Source organism: Nipponia nippon, unplaced genomic scaffold (assembly GCF_047370975.1).
Source record: "Nipponia nippon isolate SJK-2023a ecotype South Korea unplaced genomic scaffold, ASM4737097v1 scaffold_40, whole genome shotgun sequence".
Lineage (NCBI taxonomy): Eukaryota > Metazoa > Chordata > Aves > Pelecaniformes > Threskiornithidae > Nipponia > Nipponia nippon.
In genome coordinates this window covers 1,938,143-1,962,923 of record NW_028262359.1, presented here as the reverse complement: position 1 = coordinate 1,962,923, position 24,781 = coordinate 1,938,143, and the positions used below count along the sequence as shown (strand labels likewise).

General features: G+C 42.9%; 1 protein-coding gene across 1 annotated transcript in view; it reads right to left on the bottom strand.

Annotated features, from left to right (window-relative positions):
* The window catches only part of UBAP2 (ubiquitin associated protein 2), a 51,034-nt gene extending 30,331 nt beyond the window's left edge, over positions 1-20,703 (bottom strand). The window contains exon 1 of the mRNA XM_087777659.1: positions 20,465-20,703. The gene's annotated coding sequence lies outside the window, so the exon portion shown is untranslated. The remainder of the gene's footprint in view (positions 1-20,464) is intronic.
* Between the last annotated feature and the right edge of the window lie 4,078 nt (positions 20,704-24,781).

The window sequence follows — 24,781 nt, the reverse complement described above, 5'->3', positions numbered from 1 at the left end:
TCTTGCTGACCAGGCAGCCCATGAGCACCACAATTTGGCAACAGGTCCGAAGCAGAAAACCAGCGAAGGTGAGAGCCTCTTCCTGGCAGCAGTAGGGACTTGCACTTGCTTCAGACAAGTGTGGAAACACACTTTCAGCTTGACGTTCCCCATCAAGCCAACATGGACATGTTATAATCATTTGAGACACAATCCAGTCTTCTTAGAAGCACAACTGGCAGCTTGATATAAAGAGAGCTTTCAAAATAAAGCTATTTTATTTCCCCTCATTTGGCTCCCACTATCTACAGGCAGTGTCCAGACACAGAAACCAGCCCAGCCCCAGTGTGCACGAGGAGCAGCTGAAGGGCTCTGCTCTGCTGCCGACGGTGCACTGACCAGGGAAACATTGCACCTCCCTGGCACAGGCATGCTTCACTGTGCCGGGCTGAGCCTTCACACCCTACCACACCTACTTTAGAGCACCGAAGCAGCAGGCAAAAGGGAGGCAGATAGCCACTGCCTTCAAATTACCCTAGTGACTACAATTTTGAGCATTAAGCGGGATATTATTAATTAATAAGATGGAGCTGAACAAGAACACTTCCTTGCTCGCAAAGCAGCTTCTTATTCTCTCCAACTCCTCATATTAAAGTCTCTTTGGCAGGCTGTTGTCATAGCAATGAGTAGGCTATCACAAACTGACAAACTTTCAACTGCAAATCAAATGAGGAAAGAAGATTTGAGACTGGGAGCAAGACAACTCTTAATTAAAATCTGTTTAATAAAGATCAAAAAAAGCATTCAGAGAAGCAGATGTTTAAGTTTCCACGTCAGGGTCTGGCTCAGTGCGAAGTCCCTCATCAGCAGTTAGTACTTGACCTTGTAGACACACTGCAACTCTAGTAAGCAGCCAAAGCAGTTGTATTTTGAAGAAACAGATACACATTAAATGAAAGAGACCCCCCACAGCACTACCAAAAAAGGAGGAGAAAGCATTAGAGAGTGGACTTCCCAGAACTGTTCTGTAAAGAACGTGTTCATACTTTCTTTCATGACAATAAAAAGAAGCAGCACAAGACTGCTGTAAACCTTTTTTTCACTGATGTAATCTGGTATCTCCAGAGGAAGGTTGTTTTTGCTTTTACTTTAAAAACAAACAAACAAAACAAAAAAAGCAAAGCAAAAAAAACCCCTTTGATCAGTAGTTAAGAAAATTGTTCAAGTATGTTCAGCTTCTCAAGCACTAAGGAATTCAAATTTCAGCACTTCCTCGTAAAGCAAATACCTAGACTTAAAAATGGAAAGCAACAGAAGCATTTAAGAGGAAAATCATCCCAAATCTCAATGTTTTGTTTGTTTTAGTGTTTCTGTCTGTACAGCAAGTTTAGTCCAAGAACCCACACTACAACAGCAGATATGTATTGTATAACAAGCCGTCACCAGACGGTGATGGAATGGCAACAATTATTCTAGTTTCCAAAAACAGTATTTAAGTGTTGGTATCTCAACACCCAACTTTCCTAAAGAGATCAAATCCCACCCCCTCCCAAAGTCTCCCTACCATAAGTCTTATTCAACACACTTAGTTGGATTTTTGCTCTGATTTTAGAAGGAGGAGAGGAAGGCAAAGAATCAAAGAGTAATTGAAGGCATATCAACACAAAAAACAGGTTTTTAAAGCTATCATAATGCTTTCTTTGCTCTTTGCAACTTTCCTTCGACAAGAAATCTAGTCCTTTTAGACTCAAAGAAGCCTGAAAAGCTAGACATATACAGAACACAAATTGACTTGACAGGGTGGCAAGCCCTGCAAGACGCAGTAAATCTATAGCTGAACTTTCAGGGAAAGACCACGCACTGCAATACCACCTGACTTTCAAGAATCCTTCTGAAGTTAAATGTTCACTTCCATCGGCTGAACAAAACACTTGCAGTTTCAATTCTTTTCCTGAGGCAGTCTCAAGAAAGTTATTTTCTTGACTTTCTGGACAAGGAGCTGTGATAAAGAACACTGTGCAGAAATCTCTGTGAACACCTTAAAAGTGTGATTGCTTTTTTATACTCTAACCACAAAGCTACTCAGTCAAGGATTTCTCACAATGACAGAGTGAGGAAAAGGCTGCAGGACACTGCCTCATGATGGCATGACTGCTGTACATGTACAATGAGTCCAGATCTTACTGCTATGGCAGTAGCATGGCATCAGCACAAGGAAAAAGAGCAGAGGAAAAAAATTATGTCTGCAAAGCATCGCTGCAATGCATTTCCCTCAAGTGCTGTTGTCTAAAGAATCTCACGACGTTTATTACTGCTTGAAAGGAGAAAAGAGTTTGCAAGAGTCAGATGTTCCTCAGGAGCAGTGCTGATTGCTCAGTGTCTGTACTGCCCCAAGCCAACAATACTGAACCTGAGCCTATGGATCCTGGGAGGATTCATGTCTCATCTTACAGTCTTCTGTGTTAAATAGGAAGAATATTGATGGCCAGGAGTAGACCTGCGTCATTGGCAGAACACCACAGGAGAGAGAAATTGTACTATCTGTATGCTCCCATGTCTTACCAAGAAAAGAAGATTGCTGGGAGTGGCCAGAGTACCAGCGCAAACATATAAACTAACATATACGTTTCCAGTTGTGCTAGCAAAGCGTACTCAATAAACAAGTGAATTCTCTTACCCACCTTTCTTAAAACTCATTAAGTTGTTAGCTGAAATTATTAATCTGCCAAGTCAATCTATAATTAGCTAAAAACAAACCCTAATCTAAAAAAAAAGTTCATTTCAAGGATTGGTATTCCTAAGCAAACATTATACAAAGGAAGACAAAGAAATATACAAATAGGTCTTATAAATAAACGAAAAGACAGCATTGTTTTGGAAGAGAAAGAAGTGTTCATCTTCAAAAGACTGGAGTTAGGCAAAGACTGGTCACATATCCAGAGGCCCTCTCAAAAGCATGATGTGGAAGGGGCACTGAACAGTGCACGTTTTCCACTAGTAGAGCAGGTTTCAATCATGAAAGTTATGTATTACCATTAACATTATTTTAAAAAATCTTCTAATCTTATAATATCTATCTTTTCTACTACCCCAGTGTCTACCTAACAGACATGTTTTACATTTTAGTATATACTGGTGATTATCCTAGCTTTAATCAAAATCTGCCAACTACACCCAATAAACATCCAACAGACTTGCCCTCATCATTACTTTATAAATATTCAAACTTTAGAGGCAAAAAGTGCCCTTATTCATATCAAAATTTCAGAAGGAAGAACCTGAATTTCCCCAAATTCAACTTTCATTAGTATTTAAAAAAAAAAAAAAAAAAAAAAAAAGTTGCACTAAAATCAGAGAAGCTTAACTGACTTTCACGTAGGGCTTTATCTTTCACTCAACCAAGGCTCTGCTGCTGTCAGAAGACAACCCTCCTGAGTGATTCTGGACAATCAAAAGGCCGTGAATGTCCTAGATGTTTCAGAGGACTTGACCTTATGTTTCAGACATCTGTATCTAAGACAAAGTCACTGTTCTCATCCTTTGCTGCCTTTCTGCAAGAAGAATGTCATTTTAGACAGCAACCAGTTGGATTTCCACATGCAAAAAGAATAAAGTCCTGCTCCCTGTCCTAGCTAATTATATACCCCATGTTTGCAAAGACCTGCAAGATGCACTAGTTACTAGCACTTACCATTGACCGTAATGAAACTTTAAGTAACAGAGACCCAGTTAGACTAACTGCATAGTATTTTCTATCTAAGCACCAGTCTCAGAACTAGAGGATCTTACTAGACCATAATCCTGACCAGACCACAGTTGTTGCCATGAGCTAGACAAAAAAAAAAAATAAAGGCTGCACTGGTCCACACAGAAATATATAGAAAATGGGAATTCTCTTTCAGAAGCAGCAATCACGGGGATCCTGCGAGGAAGAGGCAACACCAAGTTCACTTTTAAAGTATGTTTCTCTGCTGAGGAATATTTTAAGAAAAGCTCTGGCCTGTCTTGATATTCTAAGACCTGAAGAAAAATTAAATACTTATTCCTGTCAACTTTGATGGAAGGACCTCATTTCTTGCCTTCTGTCATAGAAAAGGCGCTTCTGATGTGAACCCCCTCCAAAAGCTATCAAAGTAAAAGAGAGAATGCATTCCCATCACCAACCACACCGTATGCTGTGCTGAACTGTCAACTGACTCTATCTCAAGTTAGGAAGCATACAGAGACCACTGTGGCTCCGAGGTGGTTCCTGGTGCTTGCACAGCCATGCACACACTACTTCCTCTTGCTACAGCAGGAAAGGAACAACTCCATTTCCAAGCCCTCTGCTCTCTTATTTTCTGGCCTAAGGAGAGAAAATACTAGCCAAGTCAATACACAGTATACTCGCTGTTTATTCCATCACTGCTACATTCAGTGGTGAAGAACCATCAGTATTGCAAATCTCCACTTCATAGCTGTTTCTCTGGGTTTGTCCCCCCCAAAAATGGAACAATCAATGAAGAAAACCAGAAAAGGTAAAGCCCTTGGTGTTTTCCCTCCTAAGATTTCCCAAATAGCATCCAGTGAAAGGGCACTACAGTGTCTACAACTTCCAACAAAGCAGCAGCTAGCAGAACTACAGCCTAGTCACCCCCTGCAACAAATAGTCAGATTGAATTATACACTGCATTAACTAGGAGGCTTGTAAAAATCATTAACTAGTACTTCACAGAAGGAAAAGCTTATTGCAGCTGAGGAAAAAACTGAACTAGCAGGTTTTTCAGGGTTGAAAATCATTACCCTCTGCAGCCAGAGCTAACACAGCCTTCCTGAAGTCACACACAAGTGGAGGACGGCTGAGCAGAGTTTGGGACAAAAAAAAAAAGTGACTAGAGTTTTAATTCCTGTTTGGAGCCTGGCTGTGCATTCATTCAAAATTCAATCCATAGTGCAGGTAGAACCCAAACAGTTTATTCCGTTAAAATCAAGTTTCATCTCACATCTGATACCATGCAACTGCAAGCTGTCACCAGAAATGGCATACCTGCTCCCCTACTCCTTAACCACATAATATTGCTACTTCCCTTCAATCAGACTAACGATCGTGCAGCTGCAGAGGGAGTTGGTTCAGTGAGCTGACCCAAGAGCAAACTAAACCCTCTAAAACAAAACAGTGAGTCAGTTGAATAAGCTTATCCAGTGGAAAACTATGAGGCTATACAACTGCTGAATCTGACACGAGGGACAGAGATCAAGTTCATGTGGGAAGGGGAACTTGCATTTCAGCAGCCATGCACCATTATAACATAGGTAAAACGTGAGGTTTCACGTTTTGTTTTCCTGGGATCCAGTATCGCCAGACTTGATCCTGGTCAGGTGCTCTGCACTTAACAACAGGAGAGGAAAAAAAAAAAAAAGAAAAAAACCCACATTAAAAATGCCTTGTAGGCATTTTAAAAAATAAAAACGTCCCAGGAAGGGACTCTGCCAGCAGAGTGACCTTGAATATATCACTGTCTTATGGCATATATATTCTTTTGATCACCAGTGGGAAAATAGAGACTTGTATCACCTTTACTGAGGAACACTCCTTAATGGCCAGCCTCTTGGATACCTGTTAGCATTCAGTAACTGGCAGTGAAGAATACACTCATAAAAATTTGGAGATGCTTCTATCCAAACAAGAGGAAGCTATACTCAGCCAACATTAGGAGAGCCTGACTAACAAAACTTACAGCAATCTAGAACACAGTCCTTTCCCCCAGCCACAGAAGCATTGGTCTACATTCAGTTTCAGGCATCAAACTAGAGACTCAGACTACCCTAAAGCAATTTAGCCAGCAAAAGGAATCTTAATGGTTTTGTACGCACAACTAAATATTTGATGCTTCTGCTGGTCATCTTTCAATTTCACTTTCACAGGAATAATACACTTAAACATCCACCCCTTCCCTATCAAAAGCACCACCTTGAGAAGGCTTGCTCCCTCTGCCAGCTCATTAAAACTCACAGCATTCCCTCTGAGGGGGAAAGGAGGAAATCCAGACAGACTCGTCCAGGAAGACAGGGCTGGGTGACTTGGAAGTTCTTCAGATGGCTCCCTCCACCAAAAAAAAAAAAACAAGGCAAAGCCTCTGCAGAATGTAATGATTTGCACAACCTTCCAGTCTGTCCGAGATGAATTCAGGGATCAGCTAGAAGCCCAGGTGAGCTCAGGGCACACACACACATACATATATACATATAGGTGAGGAAACAGCTGCAGAGTATGAACTAAACAAGTTACAGATGTTCTCTTCAAAGAATACATGGAAGGACATATCAGGTCACATTCTGGGTAAGCTATCAATACTACAAGAAAAAAAAATATTTAAGTAGCCAAAGCATCTCAGATAAGACTAAAGAACACCACTAAAGCTGCACAGGACTTATGACCTTCCTGTATTAACTGTGACCAAATTGTCCCAAAACCACTATTTCCCACACCTCTAGTGACAATGTCAGCAGGACACTTTCGAAACAGTTTAAGCTTGAGCTATGTCAGTACATACAACATGAGCTACAAGAATGCATCAAGGACACTTCAGGCTTGCAGTTTGCCAATAGTGCCAACTGTAAGACACAACAGTTAAAAAAACCCCAAACCTTCAGTGGATCAGCCCCTCTATCAATCAGTACCATTACAATCAACAGCTAGCTGTAGCCACAGGATGAGTAATTCATGCAACAGCAAAAAAGGAAAAAAAAAAACCAAACTGTTAAGTAACAAAAAAAAAAACTTTTAAAAAAAACTTACTAGGAATGACAATCCAGATTGAACTGGTACAAGAACAAAAAAAGATGCTGAATTGTAACAGGAGCAGGGAAAAAGACAAGTACTGGGAACTGTCATCTTTGGCTATTAAACTGCAGAAATGCATATTGCAGCTATTTGCTCTGATGTAACGCCCCATATCTAAACAGCTCCTAAAATTAATTGCTGTTTACACAGAAAAACAAACCAGTAAGAAGATTCAGGTTGAAATCCAGGTACTCCAAATGACAGAATGAAATAGCTAACACAAGCTGGGAGCCACGCAGCCAGGGCAGCACCCAGAAAGGGGAATTTGCTTTGAGCGAGGTTCTTGTAAACAAGGTGGCACATAGGAAGCAGCCCTCAACGTCGGACATCTCACTGCCAGATCACGAACACGCTTGGCACTTGTGCTCTCCCTGCCCCCTCCGGCTCCCTCCCGCGTCGCCGTACTGCGCTCTCCTGGAACAGCTTCCAAAGGAATTCTTTGAATAGAAACAGATACAAGCAACAGGACTAAAAATAGCCAAGCAAGAGCGGAGACATTTGTTACGTTCTCACACTGGCGGAAACACACTCAACTGCATCAAAAAAAGGGCACCTAGTTAATTCACACTAAAATTGTCAATGAGGAACAAAGTAGAAAGTGCCACCATAAAAAAAAGTTTGGGAGAGGAGGATTAGTTCAGACTTGCGACACTGACGAACGATCTGATGAGATCACGTTACAACACTCACAACAAAAGGCAGTGGTTAAATTACAAGCCGCAAGTGATATAAACGCAAATGCACTAAGTAATCTGTAAGGCTATATCTATCAAATGTGCTAAAAACCTCATGATATCAGATTTTTGATTCTAGCTTCAGAGTTTCGGTAGCAACACCAAAGAGCTCAGCTATCATTCCTGCACCTGTACAGAGCCCTGCTCCTTGAACTAGATACTGAGGGAAGACAATCAGTACAGACTACTGCTTGCGATACACTCACATATTCAGAAAACCGAAGAAAACCCGGAGTCTTGCTGAAAAAAAAACTCTTTTAAGTAAAGCAAGATATTCTACAACACCCTTCTATAATTTTCCCCCAGATGATGATATTTCTCAAGGTTCATCTTAGGCAAGAGGAGAATCCACCAAAATAAAAACCTAATTTTTTCGCAGTGATGTATACGACTCTGCATATAAGGTTCCAGAAGGAGGAAAAGAAACAATAGTTTCTAAGGCAGTATTATTAAAGGTTTTCTTCCATTTCAATCTTATGCTTTTACTGTGCATAAAATCTTGACGAAAACTCATGGCCATTTGGGTCAGCTTAGCTTTCCAAAGTGAAACACTGCGAGAAGCTGACTCCTTTTTCAAACTTACTGTCAGGTGCTCAGAGACAAGCAGCCACAGAAACAGCACCAAGAACTGAAAGCTGTAAGAGATGATTTTTATTTCTCTGCCAGCTCTGGATTGCTCCTTCTATGGTCATGACTGTTGTTAGCATTTTGTCTAGCTCTAAACAAGGCAGGGTTTATTATTTTCCTTTGATACTAATCCTCATCTTGACCTGCTTCAGTCAGAAGACTTGGTTTTACCCCAAGCTTTACCACTTGATTTTGAGCATTACTCATTATTATAACTTCTCAACTTGGTGTCACGTGTAAACTCACTTACTCTTGTTCCATCATTCTAGAAGTTTACGTGAGGTCAGGTCTACCTGATCTGCACCAAAACAGTACCAAACTATCCACCGAGATGAAGGATTAACAATCTTTACAACTTCAAAGGTACAACACACTAGAAAGGAGCAAGTAAATAAAAAGCCATCCACACAGAATGCAAATCTAAAAGCAGGAATAAAGACATCCAGGCTGTTCTTGTGTGTTTAATATTAAAAAAAGCAAACTGAAATTTATCTCCCGCTTCTTAGTTAGTTTCTTAACCTTTTTAAAGAAGATACCAAGGAGGCAAGCTGCTCACATGTGATGTCAAACTGCCCAAAGTTTTATTGCACTTAATTCAGTATTTTCTCTCCAACATAAGTGGGGTAGAACCACCCATAGGCTTCTTCTAAGACCCACAGTCACTGCTCCAGCCCCCCATCTTTACCTTTTTCTGCAAGTCTGGACTGACTTAAATGTTGCTTGGCTGCCACACATTTTCTGTCTCTAGCAGGAGGTTCTCACTATCCTCCATCACTTCTTCCCAAGCCAGACTAGCTTATAATAACATTGAAGAAAAGTGCAATCATTTTTTTTTAAAGTCTGCACAATCTGAATAAGAATATGAAGTTTTTCTTCAAAACATCCTTCCTATTGATAGATCATTACGAAATTCCTCTTCACAGAAATTTATTCACTTATCTTCTTAAAGCCTACATTCCCTTTTAAACATATTTTTATATTCTGCTGGGTTATTCATTACTATGCTGTACTAACCTAACAGCCCCCGATTCCATGGAGGTATGCCGGGTTTATATACTTTGCAAGGTAATATTAAAATGCCTAAGTAGAACACCTGTCTTCTAAAACACCCCAAGAAGATATTAGTCACCTGCTTATTTTACCATCTGTCTAAAAGACCAAGCACTCTGCTGCAAGATGAAGTTACTCACTTTTGAAAGAAAAGGGACTTGCACTCTTCACATCTTAAGTTTCTGAAACAGTTAGCTTATTTATACTAATTGCAGCACCCCACCCTCAGTACACATGTGAATTCGGAGATTGCGCCTGGAATACATATCTTGCTAACTGCGGTGTTCAACTCTAGCAACAGCACTAAAATATTACAGGTATTAGCTTTAGATATCATACTGTACCTACAAAAACTTCACTGAACAAATGGTTTGGCAATGACAATCTTTAAAACCATTTCAGCAGAAGATGTGTCATAAACACAAAAAGCTGGATGTATGCAGAAGTCAAGCAAAGGATGAGCAAGGGATAACCAAGATAAAATATTACAAGTTTTAAAAATTGCGCTACAAACTTAAGTAAAGCTTTTTAATCACAATAATCCTCTTCAGTCATTTACAGAATGCTATATAAAAATTCTAGCACAACAGGGGATTGTTAAGCACACTTGCTGCAAAAGCCAAGATGACACTGTAAATAAACTGAGAAACCAATGGTAGGCAAATTTAAAATGCAGAACTGTATGATGTTTTAAATGTGTTCTCAATTTAACACACGAAGACTGTTTTTCGAGTTCAATGAGTACACTGCCCAAAACATGGCCTTTGGAAAACTAGTAAGAAGAACCTGATTCACTAGAATAAGGTGAAAATAAAAATCATAAAAGGAAAAATGCAACTCGTCATTCTACCTGCCTCCTCTGACAAGAGCAAAAAGTCCAAGACCCACACGCAGTTAAGAGGGCAGCATTCACCCAAAGCTGTAATCAGCAGAAAGTAAACTGCTAAAAGGCTGCTCACTGTCTCACCTTCAGGACACTGAAACTCGCAGTTCTGCAAGGGTTTGGGGTGGTTTTTTGAAAGCATACAAGCCTCATATAAGTAGATATTGCCCTTTTGGTCCCTCCATTTTCCCATGACTAAAATTTGAAAAATGATACTTGCCAACCCTGATGCTGTGCTCTAAAACTCTAAGGCAGAAGGTGTTAGCATGACCTTAGTTTTGATATCCCAAAAGAACCTTGCCGTGAAGTCCGAGTTTTTGAGATTTGTTGTCATGTAAGTTACTGTGAGATCACAACTACACCACAGGAATTTCTTTGCAGGATCAAATGCAAGAGACTGATAGAACGGGATAAAACAGCTCTCAATACACTGCATTTAAACATTGCTGAGTATACATGCAACTGCTGAGAACAGCAGCTTTAAGGAGTAGAATTTTTACTTCCACTTATTCATGAAAGTCCATTTGAAGAGTTACGAATACATCCAAGAAAAACATTTCGTGCTCTTTTCAGAATTTTTTGCCAGAGAAAGAAGAAAGGGAAGGAAAAAGCACGTTTAAATATATTATCTCATTCCCAAAGCCAGAGACATAACTTCCCTTAAAACCATTCTAAGTTCTCAAATGTTTTGTACACAATGAATAAAACCCAGAAAATTCCCAGAACACAAAGCACCAAGAGTGAGGCCTTCCATATCAGAGATGATCAGTTAGACTTTAATGTATATTCTAATATGGAAGTGCATTTGAGAACAAAAAACTTTGCTCAACTGAATTATCACCATTCCTATCAAATTAAGAAAGGAATAAAACAAAGAGCCCAAGGAACACAATGATGTTAAGCGAGAAGAAAATCTATGATTAAACCTGGTAAGTTAAAAAAAAAAAAAAAAAAAAATCAACCTTATACACTAATGTGAATCCACAAAAGGCTGTAACTTTGCTTCAGAGGCAACTAATGTTCATCTGGAACTCACTCATCAGTACAGATTCTAACATGACTAAAATGCAAGTTGTTGTTTAAGAGTTAGAAGTACACGGATGTCAATCTAAAATTCTTACACTGTAAACAAGTATTTATTTGGCTGAACTATTCCGAAGCTTTAGTTTGATATCCAATTGCTGTAAAAGACTTGAAAGCCTAAGTTCCAGAAACACATGACAATATTTGTTTAACCTTGAGACTCTTGGAGCTGTGAAGGTTTGAGTTTAAATACAATTGGGAAATATTCAAAGCATCTTCTTTAAGATGAGCTTTTGGGAAGCTTTTTTTTTTTTTAACTGGTCTGAAGCTTAACAAAATCTTAATTTTATACAGTTTTTGGACAAGGAAATTGAGGGCATCTTTCCACTTTTTTTCTTTTAATTAGAAATTCGGGTCATTTTAAAAATACATACAACTTCTGAAAAAGAGGGGTGGAAGCTAAATACTGTAGGTCAGTATTTCAACAAGCTTTGATACATCCCAGAAGCAGAACTGCTTGGAAGGTCAATTCACAACAAGTCCTGGAAGAGCTAAGCATACCACTTCTTCCAAGCTGGTCTTTAAGATTTCAAGAAAGCAGGGCTCCTTACCTCTCTAGCCATAAATATCATACCAGTATAAAATACGATAGAGTCGTAATACCCAAACATACATTTGGACAAACCAACCTAGTGTAAAGCTCTATTTTCATCTCTTACATGTTGTCTTCAGCTGAATGCTTTTAGGTTTTAACTATAATAAAATAAGCAGAGTTTAGATATACATTTTAGCAAAGTTTAGCACAGTGTTTGAGCTATGCTTATGTGAGGTCACTTCACCTGGCACAGAAATTGAGAAATCTGAAGTTGAAATTTTTCAGGAAACGTAAGAGGTGGTAATGGTCTCATTTTATTCAAGAGAAGGACTAAGTGAATCTCTAGACAGAGCTGACTTTCCTCACCGTTAGAGTGCCAGAAGAGATAGCTTATCCCCTCCCCCTTCAACATTTCTCCCTTAAAAAAGAACAAAAAGATTATCTTAAAAAAGCTTTCACGGTATTTCACAGCATGTCTGTTCATATATAAACTACTTGGAAAAAAGGCAACTTGTCAATGCTGCACTACACATACCCATAAATGCAGAACAAAAATCCGTTTATAGGAATACCAGGAGAAGTAAGATGCAAAATAATCTCACAACTTTCCAGTTCGCATTACTGAAGGCCCAGCTGCTACACACTAACAGAGCAACACCATTTCAGAAGACTGAAACACAGTCGCAGTGTCAAATAATTCACCACGCAGATTTAATAGCCAAAAGGGATGCGGAGAACAGAGACCCCTTCCCACTCCCCAAGTATTTCGCCAGGGCTCATCGCTCCTGGTGTTATTTCATTACTTGCTTTCAGTGCAGTTCATCAAAGCAGGAATTTTGTTTGTTTGTTTGTTTGTAAAGACACACCTAAGGCACCCCAGCATTAATGATTTCATTTCTGCTGCCATGAACCAGACTGTGGAAAATTTTAACAAACAAATCAAAGTAGCAACGCATCATATCAGTGATCAAGAACACAAAACTCTTCTCCCCTTTCTCCCCCACCCCAAACCTGTCTTGTAACTACCCCCAAGCCACATCTTCCTCCTGCTCCTCCACAGGCAACTCATTCTGTCCCTCTCCCTCTACAGACTGCGTTAGGACCTGTCTGTTGAGTCAAGGAGAGAACGTACCACCAAAACAACAGGCTAGCAACTGATCCTAACTTTTCTCCAATACCGTGGAGCAACCAGAAGGGGAGGAAGAGTTGCATGCCAGCTTTTCAGTCAGGGCCTGTCCATAAAGGGGACCTACAACCACAAAACCAGTTCTTGGGCCACCCACCACTCCTTAACAAAGTCCTGGTGAGGAAAACAACGTCAACTCCAGTTGCTAAACTCTTTTCATTTGTTCTCTCCTACATTCAGCTCCAATCCCAAACAGCTACTTCTTTTTTGCTAGGTGGAAAGGGTTTTAGTTACCAGTCTGACTCAAATGTACAAAACCTGCTTGTTCTGGCCTGCAAGGTAAGACGCGTCACTCAATATGTTTTTGTGCTCAATTTTTGCTTAGATATTAAAATCAACTGAAAAGGGATGGTTCTGCGGTTTCTTGCCCTATGTTTTATTACATTTTATAATAGGTAGGTCATTTCATGACCAGTGAAATGCTTAGGATGCCTTCTGTTGATCAGTTATTTTAATGGATTTCTTTACTGAGAAGAAATACAAAAGTTATACATTTTCACTTCCCTCTCTCGCATGACTGAAGTACTCAAAAGCACTCCCCAGCAATCGACAGAATCAGCAAGGGAGATAAGTCGTATAAATATTTGAGGTAGGTTTTCTAGCAGAAACTAAATCTCACTGATGTTTCATTTCAGAGGACTGTACTAAAAGAGCCGACCCAGCACTTCTCAGATTCAATATCGCTAACTATGAAGTAATTTTAACCATCTAACTTTATTTTAACCTTTAGCCCAGTTGTGGGGGTCCTGGGGATTTGGGGGCTGGATTTGCAAGAATAGGAAAAATAGGCAGTTCATTTCTAATTTACCAGGACTTGTGTAATTCTGCAAAGTTTTGGCTTTATTCTCATTAAAAAGTACTGCTAAAAATAATTTTGATGCACATAGCTTCATAAAATGAACTGCCCCGTGTGCAGAAGTACAATAAGAACTCAGCGTAACCTCTCCTGAACATTGTATGTACATTAAACCATCATTTACAATCCACACAATTCCTGGACAGAACATATACAGGATTTGGGCAATTTTAGCACTATCAGACAATCAAATGCTTGACCTGTTTCTTCCCTCACAGAGCTGCTTAATTATAATCTTCACCTCAGCTAGAAAAGACAGCCAATTACTCCTTATTTGCAAGCACAGAAATTATTTGGATTCAAAAAATGCATCTTACTGCATTTTCACAGCACTTTCTCTAAACACGTATCCCAAATCCACCCACTTCTCCACCTATCAAAAGTCATGAATTACTGCTACCACTAACCCTACCAAATTCAGTCCTTAATCCACCTCCTTCTCAAAGGCATGTAAGAACGCATGGCCTTCAGTTTGCCTGAAGGACTACAGATTTGACTATGTCAAGTAATTTAACCTAGAGAAGACAGCTTTTTTTTTTTTTTAGGGGGTGGCTCATCAATGTATATAAATACTCAGAGGGAAGGTGCCCACACAGAGCCAGGCTTATTTCAGCGGTGCCCAGTGATGGGACCAGAGGCAATGGGCACAAACTGGAACACAGGAGGCTCCGCCTGAACATCAGGAAATGGTTTTTTACTGTGAGGGTGACGGAGCACTGGCTATTTATTCAAAATAAATTAGTTATTCAAAAGACATCCAGACACGGTCCTGGACAACCTGCTGTAGGTGGCTCTGATAGAGTAGGGGGAGACAAGATGACCTCCAGAGGTCCCTGCAACCTCAGCCAGTCTGTGATTAAGTGAAGTAAAAAGGGAAGGAAGTCCTATAACAGAAAAGCTGTTCTCAAAAATGCCCCTCAAGCTTCATTAGGGACAACTCTTAAGCTCTAGCTCTTCCGCTCAGATGGTCATATAAAGAAAACCAAGTGAATGTCTATCTTCATTTAAAGCAGCACGGTAAAAGTCACTGGGACCTTAAATCCAGCAACATACACTACTACATCAACAGCTAAAATGGTAAACAATGAAAACTGGAGTAGAGGTATAAAGTTGCAAGGAGTTTTATACTGGCGGTCATAACAGAGAACTATTCAAGAAAGATAATAAGCATTTTTTCCTAAGACACAAAGAAAGGTCCTTGCACATGGCTGCTATCTGGACATCAAAAAGCAGCAAAGAAACCCAACAAGTTGAGGATGCATATCAGAAGCCACAAGGTTTTCCCAAACACTGAAAAAAAAACCCACTATCGCATGCTCATTAACTTGCCTTCACCAAGCTCATAACGTTATTTCCGTCTTTCTCTAAACTGAACTTCAGACAGCTACCCCTTGGCACTTACCCCATGTTCAAAACTCTCAGAAACTCATTCAGTGGCTAATAAAAGAAAGTGAAGCACAAGACCGGGAAGTGCAGTACTGCTCCCGCTCATCACATTTAGTCACCCAAAGTTAACACCAGTAACTTAGGTCCCTCTTATGTCAGTCTCAAAATGGATCACTAGTCAGTGATCTGAAGAACGTGTGACTGAAAGCTGAAATTAAAGCCCAGGAACAGAAGACATCTGTCCCTTGGGGTACAACCCGTCAAAAGCATGGACCAGGATTTCTCAAATACAATGTTATGTACAGCCTGACAGCAGAGCGGAGTTTAGCACCAGGATTCCTTTCAGATTCACGTTGCTGAAACCGCATCTAAGACAACATGCAAGTTTCAAAATCAAGGAAGAACGTAAATGCAGAAAGAAAAAAAATCAATCAGCAATAGCCTTCAAATACAGGGAAACATGGACAATGTGATAATACAAGGTATCAGTCAAGTATTTACCATAAAATAGCTGTGATTCAGTTAACATTTAGAACCAAATAGAAAGAGGAAACAAAAAAGCTTTCAGAAGCCATATGCTTCATTCTATATTATTATATCAACCATCCTTAAAACACTTAACAAAACAAATACAGTGGGAAAAAAAATTCTTCCTCTTTGCTCAAAAGCAATCTCAATACGGTCTCTAAAGCACCATCCTACTTCCAGGAACAGTATTTTAGTCATAAGAAATACAACTGAAATGTTCTAGATGAAACCTATGCCACACACAGTAAAACTGCAAAAAGACTTCCTCTCTCTACAGTTAACCATTAAAAATATTTAGGAATATGATCACAGCTACTGAATTCAAATTCTACACCTTCAGCCACGGGGCTGCCTAACAGACTAAGACAGACTTTTCCCGCCCCCCTGCCCCTTAAACTGGGTTAAAAAAAGTGCAATCTGATGATTCAAATCTGGAAGTTAAGAAAGTATTTGTGTTTTCTTCATTTAACTTTGGATTCAAATAGTAAATGATTCTGTAACACAAATTCCATTGAACCTGCATCTTCTGCAGATATGGAATAAACTGTGTTTCCTGTATGATAAAGCAAAAAAAAAAACAAACCAAAAGCATAAAGTTCACCGTAGGAGTACTACTTCAGGCAAACCTTAAGTCTTGAGAAAGATCAAAGCTCTCTAAATATGGGAAACATTTCATTGTTTTTAATGCAAAATGCTACACTCAGCCAGGTTAAGGACTCCTCCAAGCTCATCTGTTGGAAGACTGATTTGAGAAGCTGGGGAGGGAGAGGAAAAGAAGCTTGACAAGTTTACCTTCAAAAGAAGCCACAGTATCTTGCAGCTTTCACAAAGACAGCTGGACCAAAAAAAAAAAAAAAAAAAAAAGATAATTTCAAGAGAACTGAGAGTAGGAACAACTCCATCCAAGGGAACTGCGCAAAGTTGTTCACATAACCTATCTTAGAAGTTTTACCATCTAGAGAGAACATAAATAAAACAATATGCTCAGCAAAATAGTTATGATGTAGCAAAAGCAAGCTCAGCAAGCCATGAGACCTCAGGCATCAGACTGTATCACCTCTAATCCATCTGTCTTTCGTCACTGTTTACTCTTTCCAGCATTGAGTAGTGGGGGGGAAGGGCCGAAGGTACCACACCTGTGAAACGGACTGCAGGAGCCCCAGGTGGACCGGGAGTTCTGACAAACTGCCCGTTCAGATGGCCAAAACTTTTAAAGAGTGTGAACTTTCATGTTAGAGCAAAACAGAGAAACCCTTTGTACAATTTTTGTAAAATATGAAACTTAAGTAATTGCAAAGGAGCTACTTCACCACCTTTCATCCCGGCTCTCACTTTAATGAACCTAACCTGTTTAGGGAAGTTATATGAAAAACAGTACAAGTCCAAACTAGGTCTTCTCTGAAAAGCACAGAGGACGCAATGGGCTACAAGTGAGTAGATTGTATCAGAAGAAAAAAAAAAACAAAATTCAACAAAAAGCTCCAGCAGAATAACAGCACTGAAGCAGACACTACTCCTATTTCCTCTAGCACCTTCCATTCAATACTTCTGAAGTAACACAAATACAACACTGAGTTTCTCTAATCTGTCATCTCATAACGGGGACAAGTCACTTGGCTTCTCTTTTACCAAGGTCATATGAGGCTGTTGCAAACCCGAACGCAGAACACAGGTCTTCAGAGTCCTGCTCATGTGCTTTAACCAAATAAGAAACAAAGATAAATAAAAAGATTAATAAAAGATATAAAGTTGTATTCCTAGTATTTCATGAAGAACCTATTCCAAGTACATTACTAAACTACAAGTACTAAACATTACTGAAATTGCAAGTAACCATTACCATTAATAGTAATACTATCAATACTAATTATTAACAGAGTATTAACAGTCTACGATACATTTCTCAAGCACTAATAATCAGCATATTATTCGGCTATGATCAGTATCACTAGGGGGATACCAGCAACAAATATAAAACATAAAAAAGAACGGCATTCTATGAGGAAAGCATCACATAAAATAGAAGTTCATGGAAGAAGTATAAAACATCAAAAATCTGTTTCTAAGTTTTAAAACGGTAGCTTAAAAATTGGAAGAGCTAAAAAAACCCCAAACTTAAAATTAATAGCTTCTGCTAACAGACAACATTTTTTTGTTGGGTTTTCCCTTAGCTTCCTTAAGATTTTAGTGGTGAGTCGGTAACTCCAGAGTCCCCTCGAATGCTCAAATCCTTTTGCAACTGAGGGGCACTAGGAGGTTTTTTGAGGACTGGCCAAAACAACGCAAGTGAAATGGCCTAAATTTCTGAATTTCCATGCCCTTGTTTTTATTACTACAAATGCTTTTTTAAATCAATACACTGATAAAACTGCAGCTAGAACAAAGCAGAATAGAGCTTGCCCAATTCCCACTCTTCCCTTCCTCCTTTAAGTTACCAAGATTGTTGAGGTTATAAACACAAAAGCTGGCTCGTTTTCCAGACTCTACATCAAAATTCGTTTACACCAGTTAATCCAGTTTCTCCATGTAACCCTCCAGGAGTCCCAAAACATCATTAACGCTGCAAAGTGATTTAGCCTTGCTTGCTTTCAAGTTACCCAGTGTGAGGTTAAAAATAAATTCTTTAAACAAGTTAGGTCAAACCACCACAGAGAGATTGGGCCCAGGTATAAATACTGAGTCAGCCAGGTAGGAATCCAAACCCAGATTCCACTAGAGAACGTGATATAACCAAGGGAATCGCTGAAAGGGCCTGGTAAATATTAAAAAAGCAAAGCCTCAGAAGGCTGAGTCGCTGCCGTTTGTTCCGTTTCAATGGCAAGCGCTGCTCCTCCAGGCCTGCACATCCTCCCCCTCCCTTCTCTTCACACACATCCAGCTCCAATTTCTCTCCTTGAAAAAAACAGCTGCTCTCACGCCAGGACGGCCCCTCCATTTCAGCAGCCACCGCCGCCCCAGAGGCTATCGCCTTGATCTGCTGCTGTATTATAAGCACTCAGCTGTTACTCAAATTGAGATGACCGGGGACCAATAGCTGCTTGGTAGCTAGAGTCGAAGCCGGCTGGCCCTCCTGAGCTTCCCCTTACACAGCTCCACACCAAACCCGAAGTTTCCCTTCCACAACACTGCATGTTCCTTTGAACGCAACCAAGAGGGCTCTGCGCGTCCACGCTCCTGAAGTTAACACACCTATAAGAGAGAAGCTTCAAACCAGGTTCACCCTGAGCAGCTCCCAGGTGGCATTCAACAGCACTGCAGACATCTCAGCACGTATTTTTAGATCTATTTCACATCACAGAGTTCACATCCTTGCCATCAGGCTCAAAGGTGCACCAGGTCCCTTTCCACACCCAGCTTCTCACAGAAGGGTTTCTACCAGCTTACTTTCCTGCTGTAATTTTCTTCAGCAACAAGAGCAAACACAGAAGAGCTTTCTTTTCTCTTTTTAAATGCAACATAAGCCAGCCCAATAGCAAAGCTCTGCACTGACTTCCAGTTCTCAGCAACCACACATAACCGGCGGTGAGGAAGGACTAGGCAGAGCAGGTGAACAGAGAGAACGGTTCATTCATCGCCATGTCCTCAAGTAACCTACTGTTGCTGCCGAGATGTTATTGTCAGTGAATTCTGTGGCTGTGACCGTGACACGGCTGTCCTACCCCGCCCCCCACCAGCCAGGGAGCATCCGGGAAGGAGATGGGAAAAGACAACATGGAAGTAAAGCCCTACACAAGGCACAAATCAATAGTTAATTCACCCACTTGTTCCCTTCCCATGCTGCCGGCCCTCCTTTGGCCTGACTGGAGATTAGGAAGGGGCCCGAAGGCACACCCCCTCCACCAGCCCAGCTTCTCCTCTGAAGGGTCCAGCTGCACCCCCCTCCCTCCTCACAGCCCACAGCGCCAGGAGAAGCACGAACCCATCAGGAGAGAACCCCCCCCAGCTGTGAGATGAGAAACACGGAGGATGGGGTGCAGGACCCCCTCCCCAGAAGGGAAGAGGGCGGAAAGCTAACCCACCCCACCCAGCAGGGGTCTGGTGGGCTCCCCCCTCCTCACACCAGCCCGTGGCTGGAGGAGGGCGGGAGCTGCCCGCAACCGCGGCCTACTCAGCGGCCCCTGAGGAGGGAAAGGGGGGGGGGGGGGGCAATCTAGGGCAGGGCCAAGCTTCCCCCGGGTGTCCGCCAGGAAAAGTAGGACAGAGCCGCCTCCCCTCACACACCGCCATCCCCCCCCCACGACCCCGGACAAAAGCTCTACACCGGATTGGGGAAACGACCCCGGGACGGGGCCCGTCGTCCCCCCGAGGGACGCTGGAGGCGACGGGGGGGGCGACGGGCCCCGTCCCGGGGCCTCAGGGCCGCTGAGGGAACAACGGTCGCCCGCGGGCCGTTGGGCGGGAGAGGGGCGCGCGCGGTGAGGGGGGAAGGCTCCCCCTACCCCGGACCCTGCGGGCGCGCGCGGCCCCGGCGCCCCCCCCCCCCGCCTCACGCGGTACCTGCCCAATGTGCTCACAAAGCAGCAGCGGCGCCCACCAGCGTCACGTGACCTCCCCGCGCCTCGCTCGCTCGCTCGCTCCCTCCTCCCTCTTCTTCTTCTTCTTCTTCTTCCTCCTCCTCCTCCTCCTCCTTCTCCTCCTCCTCCTCCTCCTCCACGCGCGCGCGAGGCCGCTCCCCCGCCTCGTGACGCGACGCCGCGGGCTCGCTCACCGCCCCCTCCCCCCCCCGCCTCACCCGCGCGCCTCGCCCCTCACACACCCGCCAGCGCGCGCCCATCCACCGGCCCTTCCGCCTACCCCGGCACCACGTGAGCAGGGCGGGGGAAGCCGGCCTCTTCCTCCTCACGTGACCGGAAGGGGCGGGGGTTGGTCCCACTCCATGGCTGCGCTGACGGGAGGCGAGGCGGGGGACCGTCTTTGTGCGGGGCCTCGGCGCTGGCTCCTCGCCCGGGAAGGCCGCAGCCGCTCCCGGGGTCGCTCCGCGGAGGGTTGACGCGGCGGCGGAGCCCGGCCGGGAAGGGCTCCTGCGGGAACAGGCGGCCCCGCCTCAGGGCTCTGTTGGGCCGCGGGGAGGCAGCGATCCCGGGCCGCGGCGGGGCGGGTTTAGGAGCAGGGCGAGCGTTCAGAACCGCGGCTCAGCGCCTCTCTCGCTGGCCGAAGGCGCGGTTCGAACCGGGAACCGCTGGATTCGACCCGCTGGTTCGAACCTGGAACCTTTTTTTATGTTTTACTTCTTGTTTTAGGGTGGCTTCTATTTTCTGCCCTACAGGGTTTTGGCAGGACTGATCATAAGTGGTTCGTGTCACAGATTAAAGCCTGTTTGGGTTGCCAGGTTACGTTCATGACCTTTGGTGCCTCAGTCCCAGACAGTGCTCAGGCTGAGCCGACATGGGTTCTGGGCTTTCTAGAGCTCCCTTGTTCCTTCTCTAGTGATTGTTTTCCTGCAGGCTTCATCCCAGACCTATATCCCGAACAATCCGCATGACTAGGGAATCAAAAGGCTCCACGTTCTTTCTCCCCAGTTGCTGAGACCAATGCCTGAGCGATCAGGAAGTTGGAACCAATTCTGTGTTCACATTAATTGCTTTCAAGTGTTACACTCTTTTGCCAGGCTGGGCACAGGGAGGAACCCCATTGACATGGAGGAATCCCAGGGCAAAGGACAGTTGCACCGCAAGAGGAAAAGGGCAAGGAGAGAATGCTAGGGACTAAGGGAGAGCGGCAAGGGGGTGGCACAGCAGAGGTATGTCAGAGCACTTGGTGCAGCTTCTGGGCAGCCCAAACTGACCAATGACTGGTCAAGACGATGGCAAGAAAGGAATGTTGCTTGACTCCCCAAAAAGAGGAGTTTCAGGTTGTGAGCCAAGGAAAAAAAAAAAAGAACTTTCTGCCTTTAGGGTTTTTCCTGCTGTGCCTTTTTCTCATTCTGTACAGCACTTCTGGTTGCCCGAAATGTAACGGTTGTACCCTTCTGGCATCCCTTCTTTGTAAGACCTGGCATTTTAAGGCAGAGCTCGCTTAGCCTATGTGGAAATTGGTCCCCAGTCAGCACTCTGCTGAGCAGGCAGGGTTGGTGAAGGTGATGGGAGCACCAGATAGGAGACTGACTGTTCACCCCCCAGTACCTCCAGTGATACGTCCCATGGTTTTTGACCTTTTCTGTGGTCTTACTTCGTTTACTGCTGTTTGTTCATCTTCTGTCCCTTGAGCCCATACTCGCCACATAAGTAGAAGGGGCATCAAATCTCATTTTACTTAAGCAATATCTGAAAATTAATCAGTGGTGGTCATGCTTCCGTCTTCTCTGCTTAGACAGAGTAGACAGATGTAAGCGGCCTGCGTCCTGGAGTGACCTTGATATTTATTACATGGATGGGCTGGAGCTAGGACAGTTCCTGCTGCTCGGAAGCAGCAAGACCTCCGTATTCCCATCTTTTCAGAAGGTCCTTTAGAGCTAAATTGAAATTCAGACCAAACAGTGCACAGGTAGAGTTGATTTTCTTGAAGCAGCTGTTGATATTTTGTTTTATTACTATTGGGGGGAGGGAAATAATTATAGCTCTGAACAAAGTTTCACAAGCTTTGTGACAAACATGTCTGTGGCTCCATAATCCGTGCAGATTTAATCATTATTATTAGCATTCTTTCATCATGACTTGGCACTCCTTTGCTAATCAAGATGGGTATTTGATGTGCAGCACGCAATAACAAAAGCTGAGAGCTCTTGGGATGCTGTAGTCAGATGGTGTGGTGCCAGCTGGAGTGTGTCTCCGAATATCACACAGACTCCAGCCCTGGAGCATTTGGAATAGGAGAAAATTAAACAAGGATACCAGGACAAAAGCATTGTGGACTCCTCTCCACTGTACATGGAATAAATATAAATGAGAAAATGGCGTATTTCACTCCCAAAGCTTCCAGGGGAGAGCTAAAGGAATAAACCGATGGAGGCTCGGGGACACAGACCCTCGCTCCCAACACTGGATGCATCAGGCTTGGAGAGGAGACCCCACGCTACACACAGCAGAGGTTGGACCAGGCCTGGCAGGCAAATTTTACCTACTGCCCGCATCAGGACTTTATCTGCTGTTACAAGGATTTGCGACCTTTTCAGTTTTCCAGCTACTAAAGAAGAATCCAGGGCAGTTGCAAATCCCGCCAGGCTGTATGTTTAAGTTTACTTCAGGACTGCTTTTCTCAGTCGCCTACTGCAGATTTCTTAAATAGCCTGCAGTACGCGTACCAAAGGCTGGAAACCACTGTTCTGGTGCTTTGGCATTCTGCTTGCCTGTCACGTTTGGGAGTGGGGAGAAGCCACTTGTGTTAAGAGTATCACCCTGTTCCTGCTTCAGTACTGTGCTCTGCTTCTGTGTTACAGACAAGAAATGAAAGCTGTCTATTCTTCACAGGCTCAGGCTGCAGTGTATCTTCCCTGCTCTTGCTAATGTTCTCTTCTACTTTCCAGGCTACCAACCCTTGCCCCTCAGACTCATTGAACAATTAATCCAACTGAGCTGAAGTTCAGAGCAGGTTTTCACTATTTAGTCTGAAGTTTCTATTTTCCTTGTGCCCCTTTTTTTCCCCCAGTTACATCACGTTGTCTATTAATACTGCTCTTGTCTGCAAACTGCTCTTACAGCCTTAAACCATGATACCTGCATCAACAGCACTACTTTTCTCTAAAACGTACTCCAGTAGCCTCAGAGAGACAGCATAATCCAGTCGTACCCAGACTCTGTAAGGGAGAGGCTCCACGCAAAGAAACGAAGCTTGACTTTCAGGTTTGAGTTTGCAGGGAATTAGGAATTCTCTCTAGTTACAGTGGAACAGTTTAAAATCTTGGATGCAAAGTGGGGTTGTCCCAAGAGATGTTACCCTTGGGGTGTACCAGGGATTGCTGCTGCATTTAGACTTGGGGTGAAACTCGTAAAGATGCTGTCTAGAAATGGGATCCAGTGTGTTAGATTGTGTTAATATGCATGCAGAAGCAAGGCTTCAGCAACATTTGTACTTGAAAGTCTTGCCATTTCAGCTGCAGAAGCAAGCCCTTCTGGTATAGATGCCATTCGTTGATTCACAGCGTTGAAGGCAGGAGGGGTAATGATATCATTGTGTCTAGCCTTCATGCAGCCCAGGCCATTAAAATGCGTAACGTCCATGGGCTGCATTAGTCTCTGATGCATCAGCATCATCCTGGGAATTCACGTTGGACCGCTTCATCACCCTTTACAGTCGCTGCCTAAAGGACAGACCCCTGTCTGTAGGTGCCCCCTGCAGCCCTTGGTCCCAGTTTTCTCACCTTGTAATTTGGCTGTATGAAAAAGGTGATGCATTTTCACGTGACCAGAATCTGAAATTGCTCTGTACAACCACTTAACCCCACTGTTATTTTCCATTCCTCCAACCTTTTTCACAAAACATTTTATCTGCGGTGACTTTGTACTTATTTCCAGATTGCTGAGACAGTTCAGCACATCTGAGCCTGATACTGATCATGCAGAACCTCACTGTAAACACCTGTTTTGGGGAGGATGTTGGCAGTTGTCAATCTGTGTAGTGCCTGCTCTGCTAATGGTGAGTGCTGAGTTTGTTCTGTTGTACTCCCCGATTTAATTCCGTGACGTGCCCACTGTTACTTTTATCAGCTGAACAATCTCCAAGAATGAAATAGACTTTTGTTAAACAGACTTATTTTCCACACAGCCCTGTTGCCTGGTGTTAACTGTATATCTAGCCTTGAATTCTCTATTAATCAAGTCCCTTATCAGTTTTCCATTATTTTGCCTGTGACATCAAGGAAAGTAGTCCGCAGGTATCTTGTCACCCCTCTGTGCCCTGCTCAAACAGCAGCACGCTTCCAGCCTCTTAAAATTTCCAAAGATTAAAATTATCTCCATAAACCCAGAAGTTTCCCTGGCCAGCTCTTAAAGAATTTTTTTTTTTTTTTTTTTGGGGGGGGGGGAAGTGGACTAGATGATCATTAAAGTCCCTTCCAACCCAAACCATTCTATGCTTTTATGAACTCTTGGGTGTAGACACCTCAAGGCTGGTGATAGAAAACCATTTCCAACTGTCGAATGTTACCTGGCACTGGTCAGTCCGTAAGCTAACCAC